We start from the raw sequence: 19,824 nt of genomic DNA, 5'->3' as shown, positions 1-19,824 counted from the left end.
GTACAAGGGTTTCCTTTTCTCCACATCCTTGCCAACACTTATTTCTTGTCCTTTTGATGACAGCCATTCTGACAGGTGTGAGGTGCTATCTCACTGTGGTTTTGATTTGCATTTCCCTGATGATTAGTGATGGTGAGCGCTTGTCTTCTTTGTCTGAGATTAACTGACCGTATGTGCATGGGTTTATTTCAGTCTCTCAATTCTGTTCCATTGATCTATGTGTCTGATTTTTTTTTGGGGGGGGGGGCCAGTACCATACTGTTTTGATTACTGCAGTTTTGTAGTATAGTTGGAAGTCAGGGAGCCTCCAGCTATGTTCTTTCTCAAAATTGTTTTGGCTATTTGGGTTCTTTTGTGGTTCAATACAAATTTTAGGATTACTTATCCTAGATATGTGAAAAATGTCATGGGTATTCTAATAAGGATTACATTGAATCTGTAGATTGCTTTGGGTAGCATGGACATTTTAACAATATTAATTCTCCTGATCCATGAGCAAGCACAGTATATCTTTCCACTTGTTTGTGTTGTCTTCAATTTCTTTTATCAATGTCATAATTTTCAGAGTATAGGTCTTCACCCTCTTGGTTAAATTTATTCCTAGGTATTTTAATCTTGTGATACGATTGTAAATGGGACTCTTGATTTCTCTTTCTGATAATTTATTATTAGTGTATAGAAATGCAAGAAATTTCTGTATATTAATTTTTTAGCCTGCAACTTTACTGAACTCATTGATTAGTTCTAAGTTTTTGGTGGCATCTTTAGGGTTTCCTATACATAAAATCACGTCACCTGCCAATAGTGATAGTTTTACTTCATCACCTCCAATTTAGATTCCTTTTCTTTTCCTTTTCTGATTTCAGTGGCTAAGACTTCCAGTACTATGCTGAATAAAAGTGATGAGAGTGGGGATCCCACAGGAAATGCTTTCAGCTTTTCACTGTTGAGTATGATATTAGCTGTGGGTTTGTCATAAATGGCCTTTATCATAATAATAATTATTATTATAAATGGGATGTTCCCTCTATACCCACTTTGTTGAGATTTTTTATCATGAATGGATGTTAAATTTTGTCAAATGCTTTTTCTGCATCTATTGAGATGATCATGTGATTTTTAGCCTTCATTTTGTTCATGTGGTGTATCAAATTGATTTGTGGATACTGAACCATCCATGAATCCCTGGAATTAATCTCACTAGATCATGATGTATGATTCTTCTAATGTATTGTTAAATTCGGCTTCTAATATTTTGAAGAAGACTTTTACATCTATGCATCAGGGATATTGGCCTGTAATTTTCTTTTTTTGTAGTGTCTTTTTTAGTTTGTGTATCAGGGTAAAGTTGGCCTCTTAGAAGGAGTTTGGAAGTGTTCCCTCCTCTTCTATTTTTTTTTTTTTTTTTTGTATAGTTTGAGAAGGATAGGTATTAACTCTTCTTTAAATGTTTGGTAATTCCCCTGTGAAGCTGTCTGGTCCTGAACTTCTGTTTGTTGGGTTTTTTGGTTTTTTTGTTTGTTTGTTTGATTGATTTCTGATTCAATTTCATTGCTAGAAATTGAACTGTTCAGATTTTCTATTTCTTCCTGATTCAGCCTTGCAATACTATATGTTTCTAGGAATTTATACATCTCTCATAGGTTGTCCAATTTGTTGGTATATAATTGTTCAAAGTATTCTGATTGTTTGTATTTGTGATATTGGTTGTAACTTGTCTATCATTTCTGATTTTATTCAATTGGGCCCTCTCTCTTTTTTTCTTAATAAGCCTAGCTCAAGTTTTGTCAATTATATTTATCTTTGCAAAGGACCAGCTCTTCGTTTCATTGATCATTTCTATGATTTTTTAGTCTCTATTTCATTTATTTTTCCTCTGATCTTTATCATTTCCTTCCTTCTACTAACTTTGAGCTTTGTTTGTTCTTCTTTTTGTGATTCCTCTGGGTGTAAAATTAGGTTGTTAACTTGAGATGTTTCTTATTTCTTGAGGTATGCCTGTATCACTGTAAACTTCCCTCTTAGAACTCCTTTTGCTGCATCCCATAGATTTTGGATTATTATGTTTCTATTGACACTCATCTCAAAGTACCTTTTTATTTCTTCTTTGATTTCTTCATTGACCCATTGGTTTTTAGTAGCATGTTGTTCAGTCTTTACATATTTGTGTTTTTCCAGTCTTCTTCCTGCAATTGATTTCCAGTTTCATACCATTGTTTGAAAAGATGTTTGATATGATTCAGTCTTCTTAAATTCATTGAAATTTGTTCTGTGGACTAGCATGTAATCTATCCTGGAGAATGTCCCATGTGCACTTTAAAAGAATGTGTATTCTGCTGTTTTGGGATGGAATGTTCTATTGATATCTATTAAGTCCGTTTGGTCTAATGTGTTTTAAGGCCAATGTTTCTTTATTGATTCTCTATCTGGATAATCTATCCATTGATGTAAGTGGGGTATTAAAGCCCCCTACTATTACTGTGTTACTTTCAGTTTCTCCCTTTATGTTTATTGATATTTGCTTTAAGAATTTAGGTGTTCCTATCTTTACAAATGTTATGTCCTCTTCTTAGACTGACCCCTTTATCATTATGTAATGCCCTTCTTTGTCTTTTGTTATAATTTTTGTTTTAAAGTCTATTTTGTCTGATATGAGTATTGTTACTCCAGATTTCTTTCCATTTCCTTTTGCATGGAATATCATTTTCCATCCTTTCATTTTCAGTCTGTGTGTCTTTAGTTCTGAAGTGAGTCTCTTGTAGGCAGTATATATATGTCTTTTTTTTTTAATCCATTTGGCTTCCCTGTTTTTTTTTTTTTTTTTTTTTTGCAGTACGCAGGCCTCTCACTGTTGTGGCCTCTCCCGTTGCGGAGCACAGGCTCTGGACGCGCAGGCTCAATGGCCATGGCTCACGGGCCCAGCCGCTCCGCGGCATGTGGGATCTTCCCAGACTGGGGCACGAACCCATGTCCCCTGCATCGGCAGGCGGACTCTCAACCACTGCGCCACCAGGGGAGTCCCCTATGTCGTTTGATTGAGGTATTTAGTCCATTTACATTTAAAGTGATTATTGATAGGTGTGTACTTATTTCCATTGTTACTGTTCCAAGTTGTTTTTGTAGTTCTTCTCTCTTCTTTTAGTCTCTTCTCTTGTGGTTTGATGCTTTTCTTTGGTGCTGTTTCTTTTTTTTCCTCTCTTTTTTTTTTTTCGTGTGTGTGTGGTGTGTGTGTGTGTGTGTATCTATTGTAAGTTTTGTTTTATGGTTACCATGAAGTTCACATATATTTATATACAGATAGATACATAGATATAGATTTATTTTAATCTGGTAGTTGTTTAATTTTCAATATATTCTAAAAGCTCTATGCTTTTTACTGTCCAATATTTCATATTTTTGATGTCATATTTTACATCTTTTGTGTATCCCTTAACTATTATTGCAGTTACAGTTGATTTTACAAATTTTGTCTTTTAACCTTTATACTAGATTTTCAAGTAGCTGATCCATTGCCTTTTCTATATATTGCCTTTACCAGTGAGATTTTCTTCCTTCGTATATTTTTTTATTTCTTGCTATAACCTTACTTTTTCACTTAAAGCAGGTGTTCACTTAACATACCTTGTAAGACCAGTTTAGTGGTGACCTCTTTTAGATTTTTGTTTGTCTGGGAAACTCTTTATCTCTTCTCCAATTCTGAATGACAACCTTGCCGGATAGAGTATCTTTGGTTGTAGGGTTTTTTCTTTCAGCACTTTACATATATCATGGCACTCCCTTCTAGCCTGCAAAGTTTCTGCTGAAAAATCAGTTGATAGTATTAAGGGGGTTCCCTTGTGTGTTACTCTTCGTTTTCCTCTTGCTGCCTTCAAAATTTCTCTGTCTTTAATTTTTCCCTTTTAATTATGACCTCTTGATATGTAACCTCTAATGGAATAAAATCTGAAAAAAATTAACTAAATCACTTTGCTATACACTTGATTTACAATATTGTATTAGTTTCAATTATATTTCAATAAAAAATTTTAAAAGTAATAAATCTCTATTGCAGTGTGAAAAAAATATATGTTGTGATATGGATCTTTTGGGGTTCATTTTGTTTGGGACTCTCTATGCTTCCTGGACCTGGATATCTGTTTCCTTCCCCAAGTTAGTAAAGTTTTCAGCCATTATTTCATCAAATATTTTTTTTTCTACCCTTTTTCCCTCTCTTATCCTTCTGGGACCCCTATAATGCAAATGTTAGTATGCTTGATGTTGTCCCAAAGCTCCAGTAAACAATTCTCAATTTTTTAAATTCTTTTTTCTTTTTGATGCTCTGATTGGGTGATTTCCACTATTCTGTCTTCCAGGTCACTTACATGTTCTGTATCACCTAATCTGCTGCTGATTCCCTCTAGTGTATTTTTTTTCATTTCAGTTATTGTATTCTTCATCTGTGACTGGTTATTTTTTATATTTTCTAATTATTTGTTGAAGTTCTCATATTCCTCTCTTCTCCTGAGTTTGGTGAGCATATTTATGACCCTTGCTTTGAACTCTGTATGGTGTATGAGGTAAATTACAATTACTTATGTCAGTTTCATTGTTTTTTTTTTTTTTTCCCTGGGGTTTTATTTTGTTTTTCATTTGGAACATATTACTCTGTCCCCAGGATGCACCAGCGGCTGCCATCTTGGGAAGTGCTGGCACTGCAGGGGCTAGAGTTACAGCCTGGTGTGGGCCAGGACTTCTCCCAGGGTGCACCAGGGGCTGCCATCTCGGCAAATGGGGGACAGTTGGAGGAGCCACGTACAGGCTGAGGGGTAGCCTGGGGTGTGCTGGTGTGGTCTCGGCTGGCCGGCTAGAATGTCAAGTGCTTTTCAATCCACTGCCTCTGCACTGGGACTGGGAGCAAGTAAGTTTGTGCACAAGCTCTTTAAGAGCATAGTCTCAGTTTCCTACAGCCCTCCTGCTTGCCCAGCCGTAAGTTTGACTTCTTCCTGGTGCTGGTCCCCAGGGCTGGGGCCCCCAATGTGGGGCTTGAACCCTTTGCTCTTAGGAAGGACCTCCAAGTTTGTGATAACCTCTTCCTCTGTGGGTCACTTGCCAGAGGTGTGGGTCCTGACTGAATCACGTCTCTGCCCCCTCCTACCCATCTTGATGTGTTTTTTCTTTATATCCTTAGTTGTATAAGAGCTATTCTGCTAGTCTTCAGGTCGTTCTCAGAGAAAGTTGTTCTATATGTAGTTGTAGTTTTGCTGTGTCTGTGGGAGGAGGTGAGCTCAGGGTCCTCCTACTCCACCATCTTGATCCCACCTCACTGAGACTCTAATTTAAGCACCAAACAGTGCTTCCTACCGCCACAGACCTCAGGAACCAGTGACTCTAGGGAGGATGGGTGCTTACCTTGGGCCACCAGAGTTTTGGAAGTGATGAAATGTACACAGAGGGAGAATTCAAACATGAGATCATGAAATGGGGCAGGCGCTTGTTGCATCATCAGAAAACTAAGCAATTCAATTTCCCCAGACACCCAACACAGCTAATCATAGGACACTAAGACAGCTGAGGAAAAACTAGAAAAGACGGGAAAGTAGCATTTGAGAAGCGCCTACTATATGGTAGGCACTCTACCTGCTTCATCTCATTTAATTTTTACTATACCACTATGGGATAGGTATTAACAACCCCTCTTGAGAAAATGAGGAAACAGGCTTAGCAAGGATACAGGGCTTCTCTGAAGTCAATAGCTAATCAGTGCTAGAACTAGGATTCGAATCCAGGTCTATCTGACTAAAAGGCCATGGTCTTTGGACTAAAGAACAGGCATTGTGAAAAAGCACAGTGAATAGTCAGTGTTGAGCAACTAGGACTCAGAAATCAGGATCTCTAGTGACACAACTGCTGGAAAGTTACAGAATAAACACCCTCACTATCAGCACTGACACTACTAATGTGCACTGTTTTACCAGTCAGGCAACTCTTTCACAGCAATTAGGTTTATGAGACCCAGTACGACCCTGGGAGATGAGCAGAGAAAATTTTATTAGTTCCATTTACAACCGAAGAAACTACGGTTTTGTAAATGTAGATAATTTTCAAAGCTGCATGAGTGATTTGGAAATGATGGAGTTGGGACTTACCTTTTATGTGTATGAGTGAAATAAGACAGCAGTTAGGGAGGCGGCGCCCGGTTCACTGTCTCGCTGCGCTGAGGCTCAGAGGGGTTTGTGTTCGACTACCTGCCAGCACCTACTCTCCAAGGTTGAGTTTCCCAGGAAAGAAGAATTCCCCAAACCTTCAACCATAACACAGTCTTACAACTTTAAGAAAGCCTCAGCCTTCAAGGCCAGTGCTCTGTCGTGAGTGCCTCAGGGCACTCACGTGAAACCTCGTGTCAGGGCTCCCAATTCTCTTGACCACCACCCTCTGTTGAGGTTCCAAGTCTACCAGCTGGCTGGAGCTTCTGGTCATAGGCACTTAGAGCTTCACTCTCATCTCTCAAGCTGCTCTAGAGAGACAAGGACTTGAAGAAGTTTCATCTAAGCAGCCCAAACTGAAGGAAAGGAGTAGTAAATATTTCTCCCCAGATTCTTTGGGAAATCAGTCCAAGTTTTTAATTTCCCAGTCACATCCCAGATTGCCTTCTTAAGCCTCTAGGACTCTGCACTGCTGTAATCTCTCCCCTTGTCCATTTGCCTGGCAACCAGACAGCATTACCTTTCTGCTTCTGGCCTCCTGTGGAGCCCACCTCCCCTTCTTGTTCTTGCTCCCTGCTGCTTGCCTCTAGTGTTTAGTAATGCTTGCTTTCATGCTGACCCCCTGCTAGAGGGAAACTCCTCCTGGCTCATTTCTGACACTCCAGTGCCCGGCACCATGCCTGGAACACAGTGGGTATTCAATAAAGGGTTCTTGAATTGATGGGACTGTATCAAAGAACACTTACGAGCCCACCAGGCTTCCAGAAGAATAAGTAACAACTCGCATTATCACATACAGAGAACAAGCCAACACTGAACCAACAGAAAGAAAAATTCCAGCCAAAGTAGGGCTCCCACCCTAGGCAACTCATCACTAGATGCCCAGTAGCAGATGCAGGGCTTGGCCATGGTAGGTGCTTTAAAAAGGTAGACTGAATTACAGAATCACTTTAAATCTTATATTTATAGTTTATAGAAATAGGCAAATCACTTATCTCCACCCCTCATTGACTAAGGACTAAAAAAAAAAGAAGAAGAAAACAGCAAAGCTGTAGCCAGACCTGCAGCCCCCCTGTGGCTCCTCACCAGCGCACTCTGCCGCGCCGATCCCAAATAGAAAATGGACCCCGGTGCTGCCTCTATATCCCACGCCTCCAGGTGTTCCTTACCTGCTTCTGGCTAATCCCCCTGGGGCTGCAGGCCCTCCAGGTCCTCAGGAGCCAGCACTATTCCCCATGGGAGGAATGTTCGCTTTATTGGGTCTGGAGGCCAAGGCTCATTTTTCTCAGGATGATCAAAAAGCATCTACAAAGGAGAAAAAAAAAAAAAAAAAGATGAGTTAGGTGCCGTTTTCCAGCAGGGGCAGAGTTAAAGATTAACAAGATAGACAGGGACGTCTGCTACACTCCAGTGCGGGCCCTGAAAGCCCCAAGGGCTCAGAAAAAGAGAGACAAAAGCCAATTACAGGTGCAGTGCTCTGGGTCCATAAACAGCACAGAGAGCCTAGAAATAGGCCGATACTATATAAGAACATGAGCAAGCACCACAGACCAACCTGGGAAGAAAGGATTGTTTAGTCACTGGTTTGAGCATAACATAAACAGCAATTTGGGGAAGAGAGGGTTCAGTTCATCCCCAAATGAACTCTAAACAAATTTTTCAAAAATTATTTTCAAAGAATATTTAATGATACGTGAAAATTCTATCAGTATAATGTTAACTGAAATTCAGAAAAAATACATTTTTTAGAATTCACATGTGAGAAAGAGAAAGGACAAAAAAAAAAAAAAAAATACACCCTGGATGGTAGAATAAGGAGTAATGAGGGTTTTCATTTTTTATAATTTTTTTTGTATATTCCAAAATTTCTAAAGTGTACACGTGTTACTCTTAGAGTTGGAAAAAATTATAAAAATATAATTTTTGAAAGCTAAAAATAGAACTCTATATTTGTTAGCTCTCTTCTTTCTGATGGAATGTAGAAAAATAACAAAGGAAAAGTTTAATAGTCAGTTGCATGAAAATTCCAACTTGTATACAATAAAAAATACTGTAATAAAAAGGAAGATAAACTCAAGGTGTGCAAAGGGTTCAAACAGTAAAAGCCTCTAGAAATGAAGGGCAATCAACATGAACAGACAAATCACAAAACAGAAAATACAATTAATGAGCATACGAAATTATGATTACTCTTGAGAGAAACTCAAAAGAGGCAACTGAACATTAAGATACTAGTTTGTAAAATTAACATTAACCAGCAGTTTTCAAAATGATTAATACTCATTGCCAGGCAGATTGTAATGAAGTTGGTATATTTCAAGAGAGCAGTAGAAATTAACTTTTTTACAAAGTAATCATGCCATAGAATTAAGAGCTCATGACTATGAACCAAGGTATTGTACTTCCAGGAAAAAAAAAACTGAATAAATAATTCAAAGGGAGAAAAGGTTATATTATTTCAGTTTCCTCCTATATAAAATAATTCCCTACCTTACATGGCTGTGGTAAGAAATGGAAGAAGATTCATGAAGTAAAGAATGAGTTTTATAAAGCAATATGCATGTGTAAAAAGAAAAATAGCTTTCAGTTTCAAAATGATTTATAATGGTGAAAAATCTACGGTTAAGGGACTTCCCTGGCAGTCCCGTGGTCAGACAGAACTTCGCCCTCCAATGCAGGGGGTGCAGGTTCAATCCCTGGTCAGGGAGCTAAGATCCCGCATGCCTCACGGCCAAAGAACTAAAACATAAAACAGATGCAATATTATAACCAATTCAATATCCCCAACAGTTTTGCCTAAATTACTCAACATAAAGAAAGTCAAACTGAAAGATGAGAATTTATCTCTTCTCAGTTTGCTCATCACCTGTTTTCAGGTCTCAGCCATGTACATTTTTTCTAGATATTTGGACATGCATAACTTTTAGTCGCAATGTGACTAAATATGTACAGGTAGCATTCTGTGTTTCACTTGTTATAATATTTTAAGCATTTTATTTCATGTCGCTACTTAAATTCACACACCATTGTGTATATATTCTATCTGGTGGATGTAGCGTATTATTTCCCTACTGCTGGAAGCTTAATTATTAACCTTTTATCCTTTTGAATTATTTATTCAGTTTTATTTCCTGGAAGTACAATAACTTGGTTCATAGTCACGAGCTCTTAATTCTATGGCATGATTACTTTCTTAAAAAGTTAAATTAATTTCTACTCCCTGCCTAGCAGCCTCCTGGTAGAGTCCAAAAAAAAAAAAAAAATGTCTCTGAAAGCTATCCCTCTTTTCCTGTCATGTAACTTTCCTTTGAGGCAGGGGGTTTGTGATTATGCAAGCAGGGTTACCATTTGTCTCTTCCTACCAAAAATGTAAACTCTGTAAGTATTGGCCTTTCTTCACTACTACCCTCAGTGCCTAGATGCATGTCTGGCATATGGTAGGTACTCAATAGCTATTGGTTGAATGAATGAATGAGGGAAGTGTTGCCAGCCCTTAAGAGGTCTATGCTTACCTCAGGTACCATTGATGGACAGGGTTCTTTCTCAGCAGCCTCACTGAGAACACTTTGGGCAGTCATCGGCACTGTGGATGCCGCCTCTTGCCTGTATGTGCTGCTTCACTGCCATTCCCTCAGTGCATGAGCTGCTGGGGCATGAGACTTTTATTTGGGTTCAGTGCACAGACATCAGAGGAGTGCAGCAAACCCGTATCTTCCTCCCACACGTCGCATCTGCTCGGAACAACCTGCCCTCTAAGGAGATTTAAGATCACTCCCCACTGTTGATTTCCAAAAATCAACCAATTGAAACAAGTGGTATAACTGTTGATCTATATCTGTTGTAGCTGATGAGGGCCTTCCAAAAATAGTCACCGCTGCTCATGAGAGTAGCAGTGGTGATCTTCAACCAGCTACACAAGTGGTAACAGAATCCTCAACTCTCTGGGGGAGAAACTTTAGCACTCACGACAACAACAGCTACCAAGTATTTAATACGAGCTATGTTCAAAGCACTGACTATAGCTTAGGGGTTAAGAGTAAGAACTCTGGAATTAGACTGAGCTGGGCAAGAGTCCAAACTCTGCCTTTCCCCAGTTACATGACCTTGGACAAGCTACTCAACCCCCTAGGACTCAGCTTCTTTATCTGTAAAATGGGAATAATAATAACAGAGCCCATCTCATGGGATTATTTAAATAATCAAGTTAGATAATACACCCAAAGGGATTGCAATAGGAACTGTGACAAAAATCATCCATGTCACTTCATTTACCCCTCCCCATCCCCTACTGTGTGGATACCACTACTATCCCCATTTCTACAAATGGGAAACTGAGACAGGTGTGATGAGCAATTTGCCCAGAGTAACTCACTCGTGACACTCCAAATGTCCCATGCGTTTTCATGCCTTTGTAGCCCTGCACATAGAATACCTTCTGCTTGAAATGTCCCTTCCTGCCCTGTTCACACAGGGCCATGACCACTCAGCCTCCTATACCAGCTCAAGTGCCCCTGGACGCTGAAGCCTTTCTTGACCCCCACGGAGATGGTCACAGCTCCGCTGTGCCTGTGCTGGCTCTCATCAGACCGCATGACACTTACTCGTTTGCAGGTCTGTCCCAAGCTTTAAGATTTATCTCTGGTCCCCTGCATCAAGCCAGGCTCTGCGCCCTAACTGGGAAGTGCTCGGTCATGTTTGAACGAAAGAATGAGGATAGCTCGGACCCCACTCCTCCCGTTCCCCACGTCCTTCAGTTGTTAGAATCACCCCCACCACCTACCCACCCATCACCTTCAATTGCCGGAGTCCCCTTTGTAAAGCCACTGCCGTGGCAGGTATTCATTCCATCTGGTGAGTACATTGAGTGACAGGAAATTCACCACCTCCCCAGGTTGCACATGGCTATGTGAGCAGCTCTGCCTCTTAGAAAGGTCTTAAAATGAAAAGAAATCAACCTCCCTGTAAAAATAAACCCAGCAGTTTAAGCTCAGCTCTCTGGAGCCATATAGACTCAGAATGAAAACCAGTAACACTTGCTGAGCCTGTGCTCAGCCCATGCTCAGTGCTGGGAACTCCACGTGCACCCACTCGTTTCATCCTTGTGGCAACCCTGTGCAGACCACCTTGCTGCTGTATCTTCTCCTCCACCCAGGACAATCTTCCTCATTCCTTGAATATGTTAGCTCCTGGCTCACTAGAATTCTCTCCAACACTATTTCTGTCATAACTCTTGGTGGCATTAACAATCACTTATAGAATTATCCTAGTCAACTCCAATGACTGTGACATCAGCAACTCACCCCCAAGGTCATAGCTTTGGTCTTGTCATTTCCAAAAAATATACTCCCTTCATCAAGGGATACCTCGATTTCAGGCGTCCTTCTCTAATCACCACTCCTATCTCTGCAGCTTAGTCCAACCAGTACCCAACTCTAACAATCTTCTGTGTTTGATCCTACTACCTTCCTACTGTCTCTCACTTCCTCCCTGCCATCCTTTCCCTTCCTATCCAGCTTAAATTCCACGGTCAGTCATTCAGTTGACCTCTCTCATCACACATGTTTGGATAAACCCCAATCCTGGTTAAATCCAACTCTCTGTCCTACTCCACACCTGCAAGCAGGCAGCTGAACATGGCTAGAGAAAATCATGCAACGATGCTTAATGATGTCACTTCAAGTTCATGATCACTAACTGCAAATAGCTCCTTAATGCTCCACAGCAACGATATGCTACTTTTCCAGTCAATTCATCTGCCACTGTCCTAGAGGACTGTGTGACTTCCTCCCCACTAAAAACTCCTCTTATCCTCACCCTCGCCTGATGAACTTGCTACTTACTCATAGAAAAAAAGGAAGCTACCAGAGTAGAACTTCCACACGCATGCTTTTGTACCACCGCTACTCACCTTACCTGCACTTATGCCCAAATGATCTCATTACTATCAATTAATTGGCTGCGTCCAACACTTGCAATATCCAACATTTTTCCATAAATCCTACACACTCTTGTCTACTTAAGGACATTCTTAAAAGTCCCCCTTTTTTCTTCTGCATCAGTAGGTATCTTTCTCTCAGAGATCATGCTCATCAGCATAGAGGTATGCTATTATTTCTCCTATGTTTAAAAAAAAAAAACAACTCTCTCCTGATTGAGGCAGACACCACATGACCCAGATCAGTCTCAGCATCACTAACAATGGGACACCTAGACAGCTTCTGCCTTCTGAAGTGAGACAGTATGAAGCACACAGCACCACGAATGAAAAATTCTTGCCCAAAATGTTTAATCTGTAAGTGATCAAGCCTTTATAGGCAATTCCAGTTTTTCGGAAATACAAGAGAAAGAAGAACAAGTTAAAAGACACCCTAGTTTACCAGATGTATCCAGAAAGCAGGACATTCTACAGAACGATTGAACTAGTTTCATCAACAAGTCAATGAGCACAGAAAACAAATGACTTAAAAAACACAAAAAAACCCACAACAATCACATGCAGTCTGCAGACCTTTGGTTTGAACAGAACAACACTGGGGAGAAATGGGGGTATCTGAATATAGACTGGGTATTATATATGATATTAAGAAATCACTGTTAATTTTGTTAGGTTTAATAATAGTATTATTATATTATGATTATATATGTGGTCATGTTAGAAAAAAAGTCCTACGCATTTGAAGTAGAGATGAAATTTACTTTAAAAATACTTCAGCCAAAAATAAAGCAAATATGAAAAAAAGCAGCATCATTTTTTTCAAATAGATTCAAATTAAGCTATGTAAGGAACGAGAGTGATTTGCAGACCCTTCTTGACAATATCATTTGGGATTAGGGAGCGTTTGAAAGAGCGTGAAGAAAAAACTTACGTCGACAATGTTTTCGTGTTACTGAAGGAATTAACTGAAAAAGATACATGACATTACAAAAGTCACATATTTAGCCATTACATGAGGTCTAAAGAAACTCCATTTCCCTGTCCCTCCAACAAAACCTCTTGACCTCATTTCACTTCCCCTGCCCTTTTTCTTCCCTTTACAGTAAAACTCCTTGAAAGAACTATCTGTAGTCACTGTTTCCAATTTCCCTCTTCCCATTCTCCCTTGAACCAACTCCATCAAACCTCCCTCATCTCGATGAAACTGCTCTTGTCATGTCCCCAAAGACCTCCGTGACCTCCATGCCACCAATCAAATGGTCAGGGCTAAGTCTTTTTCTTACTCAGCCCATCAGCCGTACTTTACACAGTTGGCCACTTCCCCCTTCTGGCTTCCAAAACCCACACCCTTTTGGTTTTTCTCCACTCACTGGTCACTCCTCCTCAGCTGTCTCTGATGCTGGTTCCTCCACATCTCCCCTACCTCTACACACCCAAGCGCCCCAGGTTCTGGACTTTGTTCTAGCGACACTTGCTTCCTACTGGATGTGGGCACCTTGTGATCTGTTCCCCCTCTACTCAGCCTGTCGTTTGCAATCAAAACACGTTTGTTGACGTGCACTAAAATGAGTTCGGAAGCAGTTTCTGTTGCTGAGTTTCTACAGAAAGGAAGTCCCTAATAATTAAAAACAAAATAGTAGGGCTGGGGTTGGAGGACAGTAGAATAAAACATTGTGTTCACTTCACTATTTAGACTACCCTCTATAATCTGTAGAGGGGAGGCAGCATTGCAGAGAACAATGCTATCAGATGTAGAGCACATTATTAAAATTACTTGTCAAGATGCAGATTCCTGAATTCTACCTCAGTCATTCTGTTCCAGGTGGTCTGGGATGGGGCTCGGAAACCTGCATTAGCAAGCACCCCCAAGTGATTCTGACGCAATCAGAAGTGCTAGTCTGAGAAAGCTTTCTCTAGATCCAGGATGGGAAAAGCATAGAAATTGAGTGTAATCAACTTTTATAGGTATTGGAAAGAGTAGTTTTATGCCTGATGAGTCTAATAACTTTAAAAATATGGCTTGTATTTTAAATGTCTTTTTCATTTCATTATTCTAATAACTCCCTTTTATTGTATTTTTAAAATTATGGATGCGTGAGAGGTTGGGGAAGAAACCCAGTCCTTTACCAACAATAGTTTGAGAAGCTCAAGCTTTGGAGAAAGACCTCGGGCTCTGGCATCTCAAAAGCCCAGAGTCAAATCCTGGCTTTTCTATCTGTCAGTTGCATGTCAGAGCCGTTTGGTCAACTTCTGTGAGCCTGTGTCTTCATCTGTGAAGTATGGATAATAATACTTTAAAATTTGCCCCTGCAGGGTTGTGCCGACAATTTACTGATAGACTTTATCACTTTGTTCTGGCTAAGAATTATTGTACCTTTACCACGTGCTGCGTATTTTACAAACGGTAAAGTTCCTGTAATTGGGTAAAACTCATTTAATCCCTGCGGCAACAATAGTGCTTGAGGTGGGTGCCGCTGGCTCACCTCCCAGGGGCTCCGGCAGAGCTGGTCCAGGCTGCCGTCAGAAACAGCCTAACAGCTCCTGGCCACCTACCAGTGGGAGCCGGCATAGGTCAAAACATTAGTAGTTGTATCAAAACATTTCTGACAAGTCCCAGTTTTACTCGAAAGGACAGAAAAAGTCAGATAAGCAACGGAAACCAATCTGTAGTTGGTGAATCTGAGGAGGGAGTGAAAGGAAACCATGAAAGACTTTGCCAGGTGCCTGAGTGGCCGCGTTGACAAGTGTTTACCTGAGGACCAGCCCCGCTGCCAGGCTAATGGGAGGGAGGGGGAAATCCTGCCACATCAGAGCCCTGAAGACAAAGGGGCCTTCATTCTTGCTGCCCCAGCTGTTCCAGACCCAGGCTGCAAAAAAAAAAAAAAAAAAAAAACACGGTCTCTTAACAGAGATTAGATCTTTTACCCAGCCAGGCGGGCACTGAAGGAGAAGACTGAAACGGCCGAGTACATTTCCCTGAGGTTATCTAAAAACGCGGAGAACAGAACTTTTTCTGTGCGGGATGTTGAGTCCCCACCGCAGACAGGGCAGCTGCTCCATGGTCCTGGATCAGAGCCAGCCGCTCAGAACAGGTAGGGAGAGCTCTGGACTCAGGACTCAGGGAGCCAGGGCAAAGAAAAACCACAGGCCATTGGCTTGTGCTTTGTCTTCAACCTTGCGCCTTTAGCGGACACGTACTTGTAGCGATTTTTGCCTTCCAATTTGACAGGTGCCTGGCGGAAAGCACGCACTTCACACCCCATCAGCTCCCTTTCTGTATCATGCGCACTCCCCAGTACAAGCAGTAGAAGCCCCAGCCCCAGCAGGCATCCCCCCAGTCTTACCAACTAAGACCACTCTGCTCCACTCCAACAGTCAGGGGTAAGCCGAGGAGGAAGGAACAAAAAAGGGCCCATAACGAGGGCTGACTAAACACCACGCCCCTCCCAAGCAATAGACCCACCCACCTCTCTCCTCCACACCCCACAGAGATGTAGAGAGAAAAGAAAATAGGCCTCTTTCCTCCTCAGAAAGAACTGTTTCACCTCTCCCTAATCTTGGGGAAAAAATGACATTTGTATTATGGAAGTTTTTACACATACAAAAAGGTACAGAGGGCTTCTCTGGTGGCACAGTGGTTGGGTATCCTCCTGCCAACGCAGGGGACACAGGTTCGAGCCCTGGTCTGGGAAGATCCCACATGCTGTGGAGCAACTAGGCTCACGAGCCACAACTACTGAGCCTGCGCTCTAGAGCCCACGAGCCACAACTACTGAGCCTACGTGCCACAACTACTGACGTCCGCCCGCCTAGAGTCTGTGCTCCGCAGCAAGAGAAGCCACCGCAGTGAGAAGGCCGTGCACCGCAACCAAGAGGAGCCCCCTCTTGCCGCAACTAGAGAAAGCCCGCACACAGCAACGAAGACCCAACCCAGCCAAAAATTAAAAACAGAATAAAAAAATGAAAAGGTACAGAGAATAGCACGATGAACCTCCATGTTTTCATAACCCAGCTCCAAACATTATCAACATTTTGCTAATCTCATTTAATTGATCCCGCACCCCCCTTTCTTTCTTGGAATAATTTAAAGCAAACACCAGACTTCATGTCAGTTACCCCCCGCCCAGCTCTTCCCGGCTGGCGTGCCATGAGAAAATTAAGCCTTAATGTCCTAAGACATCCATTTATGTAATGAATTAACTTACCTCCCTGGTATCTAGAACAGTATTAGCTATGCATCATCCTTGGGAAAACTGAGAACATAGGCCCTCAAAATCATTTTCTGCGGAGCTGAATTCTCTATGATAGTACTCCCCCCCACCTCCCACATGTTGGGTTCTGCCAGAGGATACATGAGAACACATACACACAAACACACGCACCCACATACATGACCACGATGCCGTTATCACCCAATCACCACTCCACTTTCAAATTTTTACCAAGTCTCTCAAAAATGTCTTTTACACTAAATTCCTTGAATGAGGACCCAAACAAGGTAGGCACATTTTGTTTGGACGATATGCCACTCTCAACTTTCTTTTAATCTATAACAATTCCCCACTCCCTTATTTTTCTTTTTCATGATATTAAATTTGTTGAAAAAACTAAGTCATTTGTCCTGTGGAAGGTGCCACATACTGAATCTGGCTGACGACTTCCTCAAGGTATTAACTTACTCCCCTTTGCTCTGTTTCCTGTGAACTTAGCGTTCGATTTCAAGGCTTCTTGAGAATCAGTGGTTTCAAGTTCAGTGGTTCTCCCAATGTTTTTATATCTAAGAGGAGCTAAGCCTTGGTCATCTAAGGAAGTTTGGGGTGGGGAAATGAACAGGGAGGCCTCCGTGTTGCAGTGGCCCCAGAGCTTATAAGAACAACATACTCTGATACTCATAATAGTTTCATTCATCCAGCAAATGCTTATTTTCTATGGTGAGCCAAAGTGGAGATGCAGAAAAAGCTTCGACAGTGCAGAAACCAGCCAGAAATCTAACAGCCCCCAGAATATGCCTTCCAGTGACAGGGTAAGTGAAGAGGAAAACAAAATAAACACGTATGTAGTGTTGGTAAGGGGATAATTGCTACTCAGAAAATTAAAGCAGGGTAGATGGAGAGGGACAGCGGGGCTGGGGGTATGCATTTTAAATTACATATTCAGAGAAAGCCTCACTGAGAAGGCATTTGAGCAAACATTAGAGGGAGGTGAAGGAGGGCTCATGCAGATTTTTGAGGGAAGAGAGTTCCAGGTGGAGGGAACAGCAAAATCCCTAGGCAGAGGCATGCCTGACCTGCTTGAAGAACAGGACAGAGGCCTGGAGGACAGAGGTGGAGGAGGAGAGCAGCGTAAGAGGAGAGCAGGGAAGTAGTAAGTACAGAGCACGGAGGGTCTTCGACTGGTGTGAGAACTCTAGCTCTCACTCTAAAGAAGATTTGGCTGACTTATGTTTGAAAGGGATCATTCTGGCTGCTACACTGAGAATCAACTGTGGTAGGTGGCAGGTTGGGGAAGGTTAAAGAAAGAAAGACCTTTCGAGAGGCTATTGCAACAATTCAGGTGAGGAAGGCCCAGGATCCCATTTACTGAGCTCTTACTGGGTGCTAGCATTTTATGTTACCATATTTAATTCTTACCACCACCCAGTGGGGTGGGGTATTAATGATCCTCTTTTATGAGTGAAGAAACTGAGGCTCAGAGAGTTGAAGCCATATGCTTAAGATATTACAAATGGTCAAAACTGGGATGCAAGCCAGACTGTTCTAACTTGCAAGCCTGGTCCAGCTTTCCAACATATATCTCTCTACTCAGGGCCCCTGAAATGGCCCCTGAGCGCCTCTCTGCTCTACCAGGCCAACTAGAGTTGCCAGTGACCATCTTGGACCTTCTGGTGACATTGCTTTATATATATGATGTTATGGAAAAACCTGAATGAACTTTCTAGCCAACCCATACTTTGCCCCGATCCCCACCTCCTTAACCTCTCAGTGTGCAAACTTCACCCTCATCTGTACTTTAGGACCCAAACTTTCTGTCCCTAGACTAGAAACTTTGACACCATATTGCCCTTGGCTAACCATAATACCTCCAAGAAGAAGCAGTCTGTGTGTCCTGGCCTCCAAAATCCTCCCTGTAGGGGCTTCCCTGGCGGCGCAGTGGTTGAGAGTCCGCCTGCCGATGCAGGGGACACGGGTTCGTGCCCCGGTCCGGGAAGATCCCACATGCCGCGGAGCGGCTGGGCCCGTGAGCCATGGCCTCTGAGCCTGCGCGTCCGGAGCCTGTGCTCCACAACGGGAGAGGCCACAACAGTGAGAGGCCCGCGTACCGCAAAAAAAAAAAAAAAAAAAAAAAAAAAAAAAACCTCCCTGTAATGGGTTCCCGTTTCTTTATGACCACGAACTCTTAATCTGTGTCTCCTGAGCTGCCACTTAATTCTGCAATGACTCCTCTTCCTGTTTCCTCATGTCAGTGAGGAAACACTGGCCGCCTGACAGAAGATGTGCTCTCTGCCATATAGAGTTGTTGCTTAAACTGGTGGTCCAGCCGGGCATTATATTTTTCAGCAAGTGTGCATACACACACACCCTGCATCTCAGTGGCACTGGGACTGTCTGACTAGTTATCAGCAAGAAAGTGTGAGCAAAAATAACGTGTCACTTCTGGGCAAGGTAAGAAGTGAGTTTATTTGTTGTGAGTTTATTTGTTTACTGTAACTAAATGAACTACTAAGTAGAGGCTTTATTTCTACTGGTCTAAGTAGAATTCTGAGAATTGATCAGAATGTTCAGTATAGATTTTTCACCATCCACACAGTTCTCTCTTCATCCCAGCGTGACATTAGCACAGTGAAATAACAGAAGCGCCCCTTAACTTAGCCAAAGCCACCGGTTCCTAAATTCTTCCACATCTAGTACATCTTGTGTTTGTTTCCCCCTGCTATGATCCCCAAGTTTTGAAAGTGCTGTCAGCCAAATTTAAGTAATCATCTGAGTTCTCGTTTGTTATCAAATGGACAAGGATGTTGCTGCCAGTAAGTGGTTCTGACCAGCATGAGATGCTCATTGTTATCACAATCAGGTGATACAAGTTCAGCCTTAATACAAAGAAACTTGATGATTTCCTTGGCCTGTGCAGGTTTGTTGGGATAAATGTGCTTCTCCTGTCTGGCTTTCTGAAATCCTGAAAGTGTCTGGTGGGTCTCTGGAAACCCTGGGCAAGGAATTCTGGTTTGTCCATGGCCTGAAACTTACCCCAATAAAATCAGAACCCTCTGATCCCAGCTGGCCTCCTAACAAACAGGTTCTACTGGTTGGCTAGATATGGAAGGATGCTTTAAAAACAAAAAACAAAAAAACCCCACAAAATCTTGATAACAAGAGTCTGATGACCTACATCTCTCTCTTCAAACCCCAGTTTAACTATCTTCAGTGAGAACAATGATTCTGCTAATGTTGTCTTAAACATATTTTCCTCCAGAAACTCCTCAGCTGGGTATTGTGTCAGGGGCTGTTTGTTATTTCCTTCCATGTAGCTTTACCTGTTGGGCAGGAGGAAGTCAGGGCCAGAGTTCCTTAACATTTCCTAAATACCAGTATCACTGAAGTGATTGGCCTCTCCTTAAGGTTACCAAGGTGACAACAATTTACCCCTCTTGCCTTAGCAAATTGATCTCTTTCCTAGAACCAGTCCAAGGCCAAATAGGCCACGTGCAAA

The 19,824-nt window shown here is 41.9% G+C and overlaps 1 protein-coding gene across 4 annotated transcripts in view; it reads right to left on the bottom strand.

Moving 5' to 3' along the window:
• ST6GAL1 (ST6 beta-galactoside alpha-2,6-sialyltransferase 1) overlaps window positions 1–19,824 on the bottom strand; it is a 159,212-nt gene that overhangs the window by 55,829 nt on the left and 83,559 nt on the right. For all 4 annotated transcript variants that reach the window (XM_049710235.1, XM_049710236.1, XM_049710234.1 and 1 more), the window contains exon 3: window positions 7,352–7,487. The gene's annotated coding sequence lies outside the window, so the exon portion shown is untranslated. The remainder of the gene's footprint in view (window positions 1–7,351; window positions 7,488–19,824) is intronic.

The sequence above is a fragment of the Orcinus orca genome, chromosome 5, assembly GCF_937001465.1.
Source record: "Orcinus orca chromosome 5, mOrcOrc1.1, whole genome shotgun sequence".
Lineage (NCBI taxonomy): Eukaryota > Metazoa > Chordata > Mammalia > Artiodactyla > Delphinidae > Orcinus > Orcinus orca.
Note: the sequence above shows the minus strand (reverse complement) of the source record. Positions and strands in the feature narration are given on the sequence as shown.